General features: G+C 42.0%; 1 protein-coding gene across 1 annotated transcript in view; it reads right to left on the bottom strand.

Annotated features, from left to right (window-relative positions):
- Nucleotides 1–12,428, bottom strand: part of LOC137783415 (uncharacterized) — a 53,200-nt gene that overhangs the window by 40,580 nt on the left and 192 nt on the right. The window lies entirely within an intron of this gene.

Here is a 12,428-nt window from a genome sequence, read left to right as displayed (position 1 = left end):
GCTGGGTTTTTTAGAGGCGAGTTGGAAATTAAGTTTTTTACATGTTCTGTCTTAAGGGAACCAAAGAGTTACTTTTAAAACTTTTTCAGAGTTCTGCTAGTTGTATCATTGGTCTGTGTGAAGTAATGTATTACTGGTGGAGAGAAGACGGAAAGAAATTAAGCAGCGTCTGCAGCTTACAGCTGGCGGTCAATACCATCAATACCTGACGGTGATCATACTGAGGGCTAATTAAAGACTAAAGAGGATAAGAGATCCTGTGTTTGTAAAAAGACAAAGAGACTATAGAGACTCTCTTAAAGAGCAAGAGAGTCTGAGAGAGAACAGAAAAGGTGTGTGATAAATAGGAGGTCCAAGGTCAAAGCCACGTGGAGGTTTGATCTATAGCCTGAGAAAAGAGAAGAGGATGGAGGGAGATCGTCAGCGTCGTGTCAATCACAGTGAGGCCACCCTACTTTATGGGCTGTCAGTGGTTCTCAACTGGTCTGGCTCTGAAACCCATCATCACCCCTTAATGAACCAATTCGAGGAACTTTCTCAACTTCTCAAATTGATTTTATGAGAAGATGGTGCACTTTGAACCTAAGATAGTACAGAATATGTATGCAAAAACAAGTTTAATGATAAACCAAAACGACCAGCTGGTGGTGACGCTAAAAGGGAACTATTCCCTTTTACACTCAATTAGCTGCATTTTAATGAAAAAACTAAAAGTGCATCTTCAGGACACAATGTATTACAACATACATAACAATGCAGAATCTTCAGCCATTTTCAAACAGCTTTCATGCGTAAACAAAAAAGTCAAACAACTAAGAAGTAGTTTCAAAAAGACACAAATGGGAAGAAACACTCACTGAAAAGACACTACAGCGTTGATGGGAAGTCACACGGGGTGATGTACATAACAATGCAGAATCTTCAGCGCTGCGTTCTTCCGGAAATCCACATCCATCTCCACATCGAGCGTTATTAGAGCGTTGAGCTCCAAGTTGTTTTGACTGCATCAGGTCACCAGTTGGTCAGTCTCTCACATGTAGGGCGGAAAATTATGTTGGATCCTACATTTCTCACAATAAGACTGGCTGGGTCTTTCGTTAGAACCTCCCTGTACATGTGGCTCCCTGACATTTTTCAAATATCCCACATCCAGCTAACTCGGCGGCGACCTCCTGTTGTGAAAAGTGCCAATAAGGAAGTGGTCCACAGTCCTCTACTTCTTTCTTGACTTGATTTAGAGTCACATATACCAGTGATTTTCAATAAATGAAAAAAAAAATCTGATTTGTTTTTCTTTCATCTTTTTTTTTCATCATGTGGTTTTGTTTTGAAGGGACTTTTTTATGAGTATCATTTTTTTTGTCGGCTCTGGTTTCAACTTGTTCTGGTTAATACATGTTTTCAGCCGCGAGACGAGAAGCGTGAGACGGACAAACTGGCTGCTGTGCGAGACGTCTAGGACTTGTGGGTGGAGCAGCTGCTGCGCCTCTACAACCCCGGGCCCGAAGTGACGGTGGACGAGCAACTGGTTCTGTTCAGAGGTACTTGACTATCTGCTTTTCGTAATAATATACTTTCCTCTCATCACCGCTGCTTTCATCTCCTCTCATCACCTCTGCTCTGCTCTCCTTTCGGCAAACAACAGGCCGCTGTCCTTGCCGCCAGTACATGCCCAGAAAGCCGGCCAAGTACGGGATCAAGTCGTGGGTGGCCGGCGACACCAGATCCAGCTACGCTTGAAAGATGCAAGTCTACAGTGGAAAGCCGAGCGGCGGACACCCAGAGAAGAACCTGGGGTCGCTGGTCGTGCTCAACGTGACCGAGGGACTCACGGGGCGCAACGTCACGTGCGACAATTTCTTCACCTCCTACCCACTCGCGCAGCGGCTCCTGCTTCAGCTGCACTGCTTGCGTCCAAGCAGAGGGACCTCTTCTCGTCAAGGTTTGCAGCGTGGACAACCTCGACAAGATGAGAGAGAGGTGGAGGGCGCCTCAGACTATTTTTTTGCCGTGAGATATTGCTTGTGTGGCGTGTGAGCGTGTAAAAAAACATGAAAAAGTGTGTGTCACACGGTGAAACCGTGAGAGTTGGTGGCTCTGAGATATTTAGGAGCAACTGGGTGACGGGAGCGGCTTTTGATTGTTTCTCATTAGCCTGCGATGAAAGCACCGATGCATTTGACACTAGCGGCCTACTGATTTTTTTTAAGAGGAATTGATGACAACATTAATGTGACAGAGCTGCTTAACCTAAAAAGCCTTAAAGGGCGAACCAGAAGAACAGATTTATTCGTCTCTGTTTGCAATGCTGTTGATGACGTGAAACTACTGTCACGTCCGCAGTAATGACGCGCCGACGTTGGTCTCCTTAACTCGCAGGTTTATTGCAGCAATGTTCGCATTCACGTAAAGGGGCTCTTTGCTAACCGTAGTATTAAGATTATAAGAATATATTGGCTCCTAATACGAACCAAAATGGATACTATACAAAAGTACAAAATGGATACCATACAGAAGTACAAATTAGCTTTAGTTTAGACACATCCATGAACACTGACCCCCTTTCACACATCACAGACACACTGATGCGCTCTGCACACCATACACACACACTGATAAGGAGGACATCGGGACGGGAGCCATGTGGGTTGAACAACCCAGTGCTCCGATCAACGGGCTCGCAAGCGTAAGCCACACGCCGCTCCAACGTCTAGTCGACCAATAACAAATGCTCTTGTTGAGGATTGGCTTATGTAAATTATGAGTTCTTTTCTTTCTAAAGTTATTTTCCTCTTTCATTCTTCTTTAATGAAAATTACTATAAAAGTTATAAGTAAAATGTTTTCTATCACGCTGCATTAATATGCTTTAGCACATTCCTGTTTTTATAAGTAAAAATGGTTTCTATCACGCTGCATTGATATGCTTTAGAAAAATTTCTGTTTTTTACGACAAATCCAAATATGGTCATATCAGATGAATCCTACAGTATATGGAAGACAGGTCTAAATATGGTCATGGCAAAAAGTATCCTGCTCCAAAGACGATATTGAACCTGTGACCGAGGTCAGAGCATGTTGAACTACAGATACCCATTACTCACACTAATGAAAGGTCTGACACCTGTAAACCTATCATGACCCCGTCAAACAGCATTGGCACGTTTCATCTGCCAACTCTGCGTACAAGGCGCCAGTCTAACTGACACCTTCAGCCTCCCTTTCTGCAAGTTTTTTGCAGCAGTAAATCACTGTCTACTCTCACTGCACTTGCCTATATACACAGAGATAACTGTGCACCTCTTTAGTGCCTTCTCGGACTCTGTCCCCAAGATTGAACCACTATATTTGAGCAATCAAATGGAGACTTTCTTACTCTGTGAGTAAACTGAGTCTTTTAGTACTGAGGGGCTAACCCCCAAAGAATAAGAGATTTGGGGCACGGTGTTATAACCTTTATAACCTTTTAAACATGCATTACTTTTTGACTGTCTTTCAACTCTTGAGGGGCTAACCTACAAAGAAAGAAAGTTGTAGTAAAAGTATTGTATGTATAGTGTTGAGAGGTCGAGGAATTATGAAAGTACAAAAGTGTAATCATTAAAAACGTATAACTATTTTCGGTATAGCCATTTTGATATTCTTGTATAACCATTTTGATTTTTTTTTATGTATAACCATTATCTTTTTAACCATTGAAGGAATATATATATATATATATATATATATATATATATATATATATATATATATATATATATATATATATATATATATATATATATATATATATATATATATATACTGTTTGGTCTTTATTTCAAGTAGTTTGTGATTAGATTGTTTAAAATGCATAGGATGCTGTAAGTTGCTATGTTTTATAATCTTTTCTATATTATGGGTAAATGTAAAAAGCTCTTCTTTGTATTAGGGTCCAGCAGCCAGTGTGACCATATTAGGCAACAAACCCTCAGCTTATCTTAGATGCAAGATCTAGGACTGACCCTTAAAGAAAAGGAGGAGGGGTTAAGTGTGTCTGTGAGGTACAAGAGGTGATGCACAGAGAGGAAAAAGTCTCTTTGGAAAAAGTCTCGCTTCTTTGCTTACTTTTTACTCTTCTTGTTTACCAGACCACGGTCTGGAAAAACAGATTTAGAGAAGACTAGACTTAATATGTAACGTTACTGGAACAGAAGAAAAATCTTATCAACCCTGTCCCAGCCCTTAGGGGTTGGGACAGGGAACCCAGCTAGCCTGGAGGGCAGGGCTCTAACTTCAGTCTGGAGGAAACTTTTTCTATCAGGATAAGAGTGCCTGACAGCAGTACAGGAACACCAAACAGAGAAAGTGGTTTTCACCAGCTCTGAATTTAGTTTTATTTTCATTTTACTTTTTACACTGAGCACTGTTTCATTGAGTTGAAATTGTTGTAAGTGTCAAACAGGCAGAGAGAAGGTGTAGATAATGCACACACTTGCTATACGGGTTGAGACAAGTTATAGCCCACTGACATCATAGAGCTGTAAAACACCCTCAACAAAACCTATAACTTAACTCGAAATAATCAAAAGTCCTAACAATTGAGCCCAGGGTGAGATAAAAGACCTAAGACATTATACTCATATTGGATGAAGATTGTTATTTCTTCCGGGATCACTGAGATAATTAGTCAAAGGAGTAACCACCGTGTTAGGCTAAGAGATCTTGCCTTCCTACTCCCCCCCCTCCCCCCATCCTCTCCTCTTTCCCCGGCAAGATCTCCGATCACGCTGCAATAGTAACTCTTGTTGAAATAAATCTTATACACTCTGGAATAAGAGTCTAGTTATCTACTTAATAGGAACTCCCATTTAATGGAAGGCTGAAAAAATATCTGTGTTTAACTTTCACCACGACGTCCAGCCTCTCTTCTTCCTAAGAAGAAGAGAGGCTACTACTGTTCTACTACTGTAGAACAGTAGTAGCCTACTGTTAAACTACTGTTTACATTGAACAGTAGTTTAACGCGGAACAGCTAACATCGCCCACACTCACGTACAACAACAACAACAACAACACACAGCACTTCTTCCAGAGCCCTTTGCCTCTCCCCCTACTCCACCAATCACAGACCAAAAAACTACGAACAAGCACGCTGCTTCCCTGTGATTGGCCGGAGAGAGTGCGAGGCCCCTGATCGACAAATGATCAATATAAAATTGAATGTTTTGAACAGTAACATACAGTATGTCACTATTCTCAGAGAAAAATGTGACACAAACTATTGCTTTTCAAAAAAGATCTTCTAAAAGATACAGGCAAAATTCACTTGTTTTATAGTTTAATGCACACCGACTACTTTGCATTAGTTTGAACTCCTGTTTAAAATGTTCATGAGACAATGTTATTTAACTTAAAGAAATGTAAGGTATTCTATAGAGTTAGTTCATTGTTATCTGACTGAATGAAATGCAGAATTGGTTACATTATATTAGGTTAGGTTACATTGTCATTTGAAAAATAACATTAATTGTGACAGTGAAAGTGTGTATTTTCATGTAACTTTTGTGGTTTAAAAAATGTCAAAAGGAACTATTGGCCCTTGGGCATTTTTACTTTATCACATTTGGCCCTCTTTGCAAAAAGTTTGGACACTCCTGTTGTAGGCCGACTCATCGTTGTTGTTGATGAGGCCCACCACAGTTGTGTCGTCTGCAAATTTGATGATGGTGTTGAAACCAAGTACAGGCGTGCAGTCGTAGGTAAACAGGGAGTAGAGGAGAGGACTCAGCACACAGCCCTGTAAAACGCCAGTGTTCAGGGTCAGGGTCGAGGTTGTGTGATTGCCTAACCTAACATACTGTCTGTTGGTTAGGAAATCCAGTCTCCAGGTGCAGAGGGAGGTGTCGATGCCAAGCTCACCTAGTTTGGCATTTAGTTTTGAGGGGATGATAATAGGGCTGAACGATTTGGGAAAATGATCTAATTGCGATTTTTTTCTTTCTCTCAATATTGCAATTGCGATTTAATATATGATTTTTTTTAATGTTATCCTCTCTTTTCCCTAACAAAACATAATGAATGATTTTAATATTTGTATATATTTAGCTTCCTGATTACTAATCACCACATCTCTCTATTTTGTGTCCTAAGGCACATGTGTAAAGTGATATTATGGCCCTAAATAAATGTCTGAAACCAAATTTATTATTATATCTTGGGGATGATGAGCCGTGGCTGGCTTTGCGGCCCGTGTGCGGCCTGGTGATCTGCAGAGACGGACTGGAGCCTGCTGCTGTATGTTGTCCTCTGGACCCTGGCAGCTGTGAATCCTCTCTGTAAAATACATCACTAATAGTTAGTTCACTGAAAGAGAGTAAAGATTACACACCAACACGTAACTAATGCTAAGTGCTAACGTTGCTAAGAGAGCCAAGCTAAAAATGCTTCTGCTAGCTCCGGTTAGCAGAAGCTAACGTAACAGTAGTTACAGTCTTACAAACAGAGAATTAACACGACTATGCGTACTAAGTTCATTTCAAGAAAGTTAACGGGGATCGTGACAATATTTTAATATCCACTGTTCAGTCTCATAGAGACCCTAAAGCCGTCTAAGTGTCGTTAGCTCTTGAACTAATTCCGGTTGGCTAGTGCTAATGTGAACACAATAGTTAGTCTTACAAACACAAAACAGAGATCTAACACTACTAAGCGTACTAAGTTCACTTCAAGAAAGTTAACGGGGATAGTCACAATATTTTATTATGCACTTGTAATCGCGCACGTTGCGATTAGAAAATCTCGTAAATGCAATTAATCGTTCAGCCCTAGATGTTAAATGCTGAACTGAAATCGAAGAACAGCACCTAGATGTTGTTGTTATCCAGGTGGGAGAGGGCGGAGTGGAGCGCGGTGGAGATGGCATTCTCTGCACTCCTTTAAATGTAAAAACCACAACTAAAGGTGTTCATTGAAAAAAAATCGTTGTTCAGTCGAACACTTTGGCATCCTGAATTGATCACTGAATTAACTTTTAAGGAAATTAAAAAAAACAGTGGTGGGGATGGCTTTCAGAAGAAACAATCCTTTTTTAACATGCCACTTGATCTCTTTTCCAAAGTGACCTCTAGTGAGTCCTTTCTAGGGCTGGGCAAAGTTGAAAAAAATTAACTGATTAATGGCATCCTGCACCAAATTCAACAATGCAGTAAAAACTAGTATATTGCACGCTTTAATATTAAAGTAATGTTATCAAAGCAATATAACAGGCACTCTGAAGCAACAGCAAGTTAACATAAATACATATATAGTTTATCATTAAAAAGAAAAACAAGTACTGCAGCAAGGGTCCCTGTGAGGGACAAAACCACTGCTTTTTTTGTCCATGTTCAGTCTGTTGCTTACCTTAAAGATGTATGTTAAAAACCAGCAATTGTATGTTCAAGACCAGCACTTAATTAACTTTATACAAAAGCAATAAGTGCGTTTCATATTTTTCAGTTCAGTTTTTCATCCTCAGTGAGAAAAGTCCAGTCTGTGTTGACTTGAACAAGTACACTGAACATCTTCTGATGTGAGAAAAGTTCTCCTCTTTGAGAGAAGAGTAAAGATCCAGAAGAAGTGCTCTGCCATAGTGGATCAGACCGCGGGGCAAGGAGCTTTGCGCATGCGGAATTAACTTTCAATCTGGACGCGGAGGCTGCCGTCTGCTGCAGCGCTCGCTGCTTGTTGCTGCACTTGCTGCTCGTTGAGAACAGAAACTAAATAACAATACATGCGTGAAAGCATGTATTGTTATTTAGTTTATTCAGGCTCAATTCATCACACTGCCTGTTTGGGAGGCTACAGAAGCGCGCCTGCACACCGACATAAATCACTTGAAAGTGAAAGCAATGTTGCCGTATTTCATTATTAGCTGCATCTTATTTATTTATCATGTTTGATTGACCTCACGCAGGCCGGACTGATAGAGTCGTAAAGGCTGCTTTATACTCTGGTTTTACGCAGAGACGCAAGCGCGCAAGTGCCCCTTGCGTAACCCAGTAAGCCCTCTTGCGTGCTTGCATGCGTTGCCCAAAATCTTTGACAATCCGACAAAGCTACGCAAGCCGTTCGCAGCCCACAAAACTGTGATTGGTCTGCTAACCACATCCTTTCTGAGTCTCGCATTTCCGGTTTCATAGTATGATATCGCTATTTTTAAAAGCCAGAGCAGAAACACGAATAATGGCTCCCCTTGAAGAAGTGATAAGCAACTCCCAATGCAAAACCCCCCAAAAAAAGCAAACACACAAAAAAAATGCAGTTAACGCGAGATTAACCTGGCAATAGTTCAACGTGTTAATCTTCCCACCTCTAGTCCTTTCTGACCATCCTTTCTGATCCGGTTTTTATCATTCGCAGTAATGCCCCCAGCAGAGCACAGCATAAAAGAGGACACGAGTTAAGATCGCCTGATAAAAAACATGAAGAAGCTTTCTGCTGATGTCAAAGGATCTACGCTTTCTCAAGAAGAAAAGTCTTGACTGACCCTTTTTAATAGAGCATCAGTGTTATTTTTCCAGTTTAATTTAGTGTCCAGATAGACCCCAAGATAGCATGCGCTGTGCCGGACCCGCTCCCTGCCGGTCAGGTGTCTGCGGAGTGGGTGGACTGTACGAACGCGCTGTGTATTGTGTGGTTTCGGTCTGTGACGAATGTCTGTGATGATGTAGACTGTACGGCACTCATTGAAGGTCTTGCTCTAAAATCATGGTACATACATAGATACATACGAAGGCAGTTAGATTAAATGCTATAATATAATATATAATACTAGTGATAACTGTCCATATGGTTACATCCATTTGTAAAACAGTGACAGCTGGTGACTCTTCAGGGCTAATGGTGTGTTCACATCGAATGCGTCAAGATTTCGACGCGCGCCGAGATTACATGCAAAGTCAATGCACAGCTCTGTAGAAGCTGCGTAGACGCGTGTTTTCCAGCGGGCAGCGCGACAGACGTGTAGAAGCAGCAACAAACAGCCTGTTGGTCGCGGGGCAAACTCGGCTTCATTCAGGCGCTATTGTGGGACTACGGATAATATTATGAACCCAGGCACGATGGCTTTTGCAGCCATGTTGGGGTCTATGCACGGCATTGTTTTGCTGTGTTTTATGCTGCTCTTAAGAAATGACCATCATATCCTGAAAGAGACACAAGTTTAGTTCAAAACGGTGTGTCTTGTGATTATTGTACTGTGCCTTATTGTTGGACGTGGGACTAATATTTCAGAATATGGGTTTATCAGCTGAACAAGACAGGCTTGTACTTCAACTTGTCCAGCTTCTCAAATAATGCATCCAACTTACTTCGGTTTCACTCGGCGTATGAGCGTTAGGACTGTTCTCATGTGCTTCTGTTGATACATCGGGTTTTGGGTCTGTTTCCATTGACACACTCTCGTCAATAATCTCCTTTTTCTTTTTCGCCAAGCGACAATCAATGTCTTTCACTTGCGCAAAGGGAACTGGAGATGGAAACTTGAGAGAAAGCCATGAACATGGCAACTCCGTCGGGCGATGTCTGCCTCTAGGAGAGCGAAGTAATGTGAGACACCCCCTGTATCTAGGCAAAATAACACATTTGTGGTCATGTGACCATTATATTTTCAAGCCCCTCCCATTTCCCACTTGCCATGAAAGAGAAGTTGGTGCTGATGCTGTGGTAAGTATGTTTTTTTTTCACAAAAATATGGTTTTTGCGTGTAAAGATTTTTCTTGCTGTGAACTAAATCAACTGTCGTGTCAAAGCAAATTGATCCAGGTAGAAAAACTCATATCATACATGTTGATGAACTTCCAACATATAAAACTATGTGATTGATGCCAGCTGAAGATTAGCCTGAATTGCTAAGAGATGTTGTTTTATCTAAAATGGTGGCTGTGGGGTAAAGTGAGACAAATGCTGTGGGGTAAAGTGTGACAATGTCTCACTTTACCCCACCATGAAGCACAAGTTAAGTTTAGTCTTAAACATATTTTAATGTAATATTACATTGCATATGTTTAATTTTTAACGTCATAAACATTGTAGAAAAGCCATCATGCCAAGAAAATACACCAGGAAGACAACCTGGGGCCAAACACCCCTTGCAGAGATGGAGAGTGCAGCCGCTGAGGTCATGCAAGGAAAGAAGTCCCTAAGAAAAGCTGGAATAGAAAGAAATATTGACAAGACCACCCTCCAAAGATTTATGAAGAAAAAAGAGAAAGGGGAAGTACAATCAGTAGCCTGGGGTGCAGTATCTGAGGCAAAGAGAATATTCATAGATGAAATGGAGCAGCTTGCCAAACACTTAAAACAACTAGCTGACCAGTTTCATGGCTTTGCTCCAGTCAAGTGCCGTGAACTGGCATTTGAATACGCAGAAAAAAACAATATCCCTGTCTCTGCCAATTGGACAGGGAAACAATGTGCGGGTAGGCTAGGGTGGGCAAGAGATCACATGATTCTGTCGGTTAATTGATCTTGCCACAAAGCTAAACCTTATAAAAATTAATTCTCTACTCTTTAGCAGAAGAGTGGTTTGGCAGCTTCCTAGCACGTCGCCATCTCTCTGTCCGTACTCCGGAGGCAGCATCCCTGGGAAGGGCTACAGCCTTCAATAAATCTACAGATAGGGAGTTCTTGGAAAATCTGGCTGTAGTGATGGACAGGTGACAGAATTAATTATTTAGTTGCAAATGTTTTATGGAGGCTTTACCTGTAAGATTTGGTTTTGATTCAGGTAAAGTTTTTACCTTCCCTCTCTTCTTTAACAGGCACACAATCCCTCCACACGTGATTTATAATGTGGATGAAACAGGTGTCTTTACAGTTCAAAGGCCACGGCAGGTAAGCTACACATGATACACTACAGAGCACCAGACTGATACTGAGTGGCTTGTGATAATGACCAGCTAGCTATTGGCAGAATGCTGAATCTAATGCAATGAGTAATGTTGTGAAACTGAACTGGAAAAAAATGAATGGACTGAAACAAAATACATTGTACCTTTAGACCAATAGCAGCCTACTGATTGCACATGCCATTGATTCTAAACTTTCTATTTGATTCAGGTTGTGACAGAGAAAGGAAAAAAGCAAGTTGGTTCTATCACATCGTCTAAGAAATGAGAACTGGTGACTGTGGTGTGTGCAGTGAATGCTGCTGGGAATGCCATACCTCCCATGCTTATCTTCCCCAGAGTTAGTTTTAAGGACAACTTCATTTTAGGAGCACCTCCAGGAGCCAAAGGTGCCTCCACCAGAATGGGATGGATGAATGAAGACACCTGGCCTGAGTTCCTTGATCACCTGATACAGCACACTAAGTACACACCTGACCATCCCATGCTGCTAATCTTAAATCGTAAAGCTCACATCTCACTCAAGGCAGTAAAAAAAGCAAAGAGCAATGCTATTGTTCTGCTCACCCTTCCGCCCCACACATCCCATCGCATGCAGCCTCTCAGCGTGACCGTGTATGGCCTGTTCAAGACTCTATACAGCCAAGCTCTTGATAGGTGGATGAGATCTAAAGCTGGCAAAACAGTCTCCATCTACCAGATTGCAGGACTTCTGAATGAGGCCTTCTTGTCAGCAGTGACACCACAGAATATCACTTCTGGATTCAAATCCACTGGGATTTTCCATACAAGCGAGATATTTCCCCTGGGAAAGCGTTTGCATCATCCATGGTGCCAGACCGGCCATATCCTGAGCTGCAGCCTGCATCCACTGGTCAATCCACTTCAGATGATCTGGATGGTTCCCGACCTGCAGATCATCCGGATGGTCCACTCCCTGCAGATGAACCACCTGCAGATGAACCACCTGCTGCAGATGATCTACCAGCTGATGCTAATCCATCCACTGCACGTGGTCCACATGGATGTGCCTCGCCAGCTGATTCAGATGTGCCATGTGTTCCCAGCCGACCTGGATATGTGTCTCCTCATGAAATCCTACCACTTCCCAAAAGTCTGATATAGTGGTTCTAAGAAAACAGAAGTACTGTATAAGGTAAAATGTGTGGCATCTCCATGTTGGCTATTTGCAATGCAGTGCAAGAAAGTGAGGTAAAGCGAAGTGAAATTATATATTAATGTCACATGTTGTGAAAAACATCATAAATGCCATTTTCTGTACAAAACAAACTGAGCACCCCCCACCCCCTCTCAGCGTCTCTCTGTCAGGTCGCAGAGCTCCGCCTCAGATGCTGCTTGCGGCTGCCGTTTATCTGATTACCGCGAACAAGAGCTGCGTCTACTTAAAGCGACACGCGCCGCTCAATTGACTATCGGGAAGAGGAGGAGGATGAGAGAGAGAGAGAGAGAGAGAGAGAGAGAGAGAGAGAGAGAGAGAGAGAGAGAGAGAGAGAGAGAGAGAGAGAGAGAGAGAGAGAAGAGAGAGAGAGAGAGAGAG

This window comes from Clinocottus analis, unplaced genomic scaffold (assembly GCF_023055335.1).
Source record: "Clinocottus analis isolate CAN_PGR_092001 unplaced genomic scaffold, fCliAna1.0.p SCAF_13, whole genome shotgun sequence".
Classification (NCBI taxonomy): Eukaryota; Metazoa; Chordata; class Actinopteri; order Perciformes; family Cottidae; genus Clinocottus; species Clinocottus analis.
This window is presented reverse-complemented; position numbering and strand designations above follow the sequence as displayed.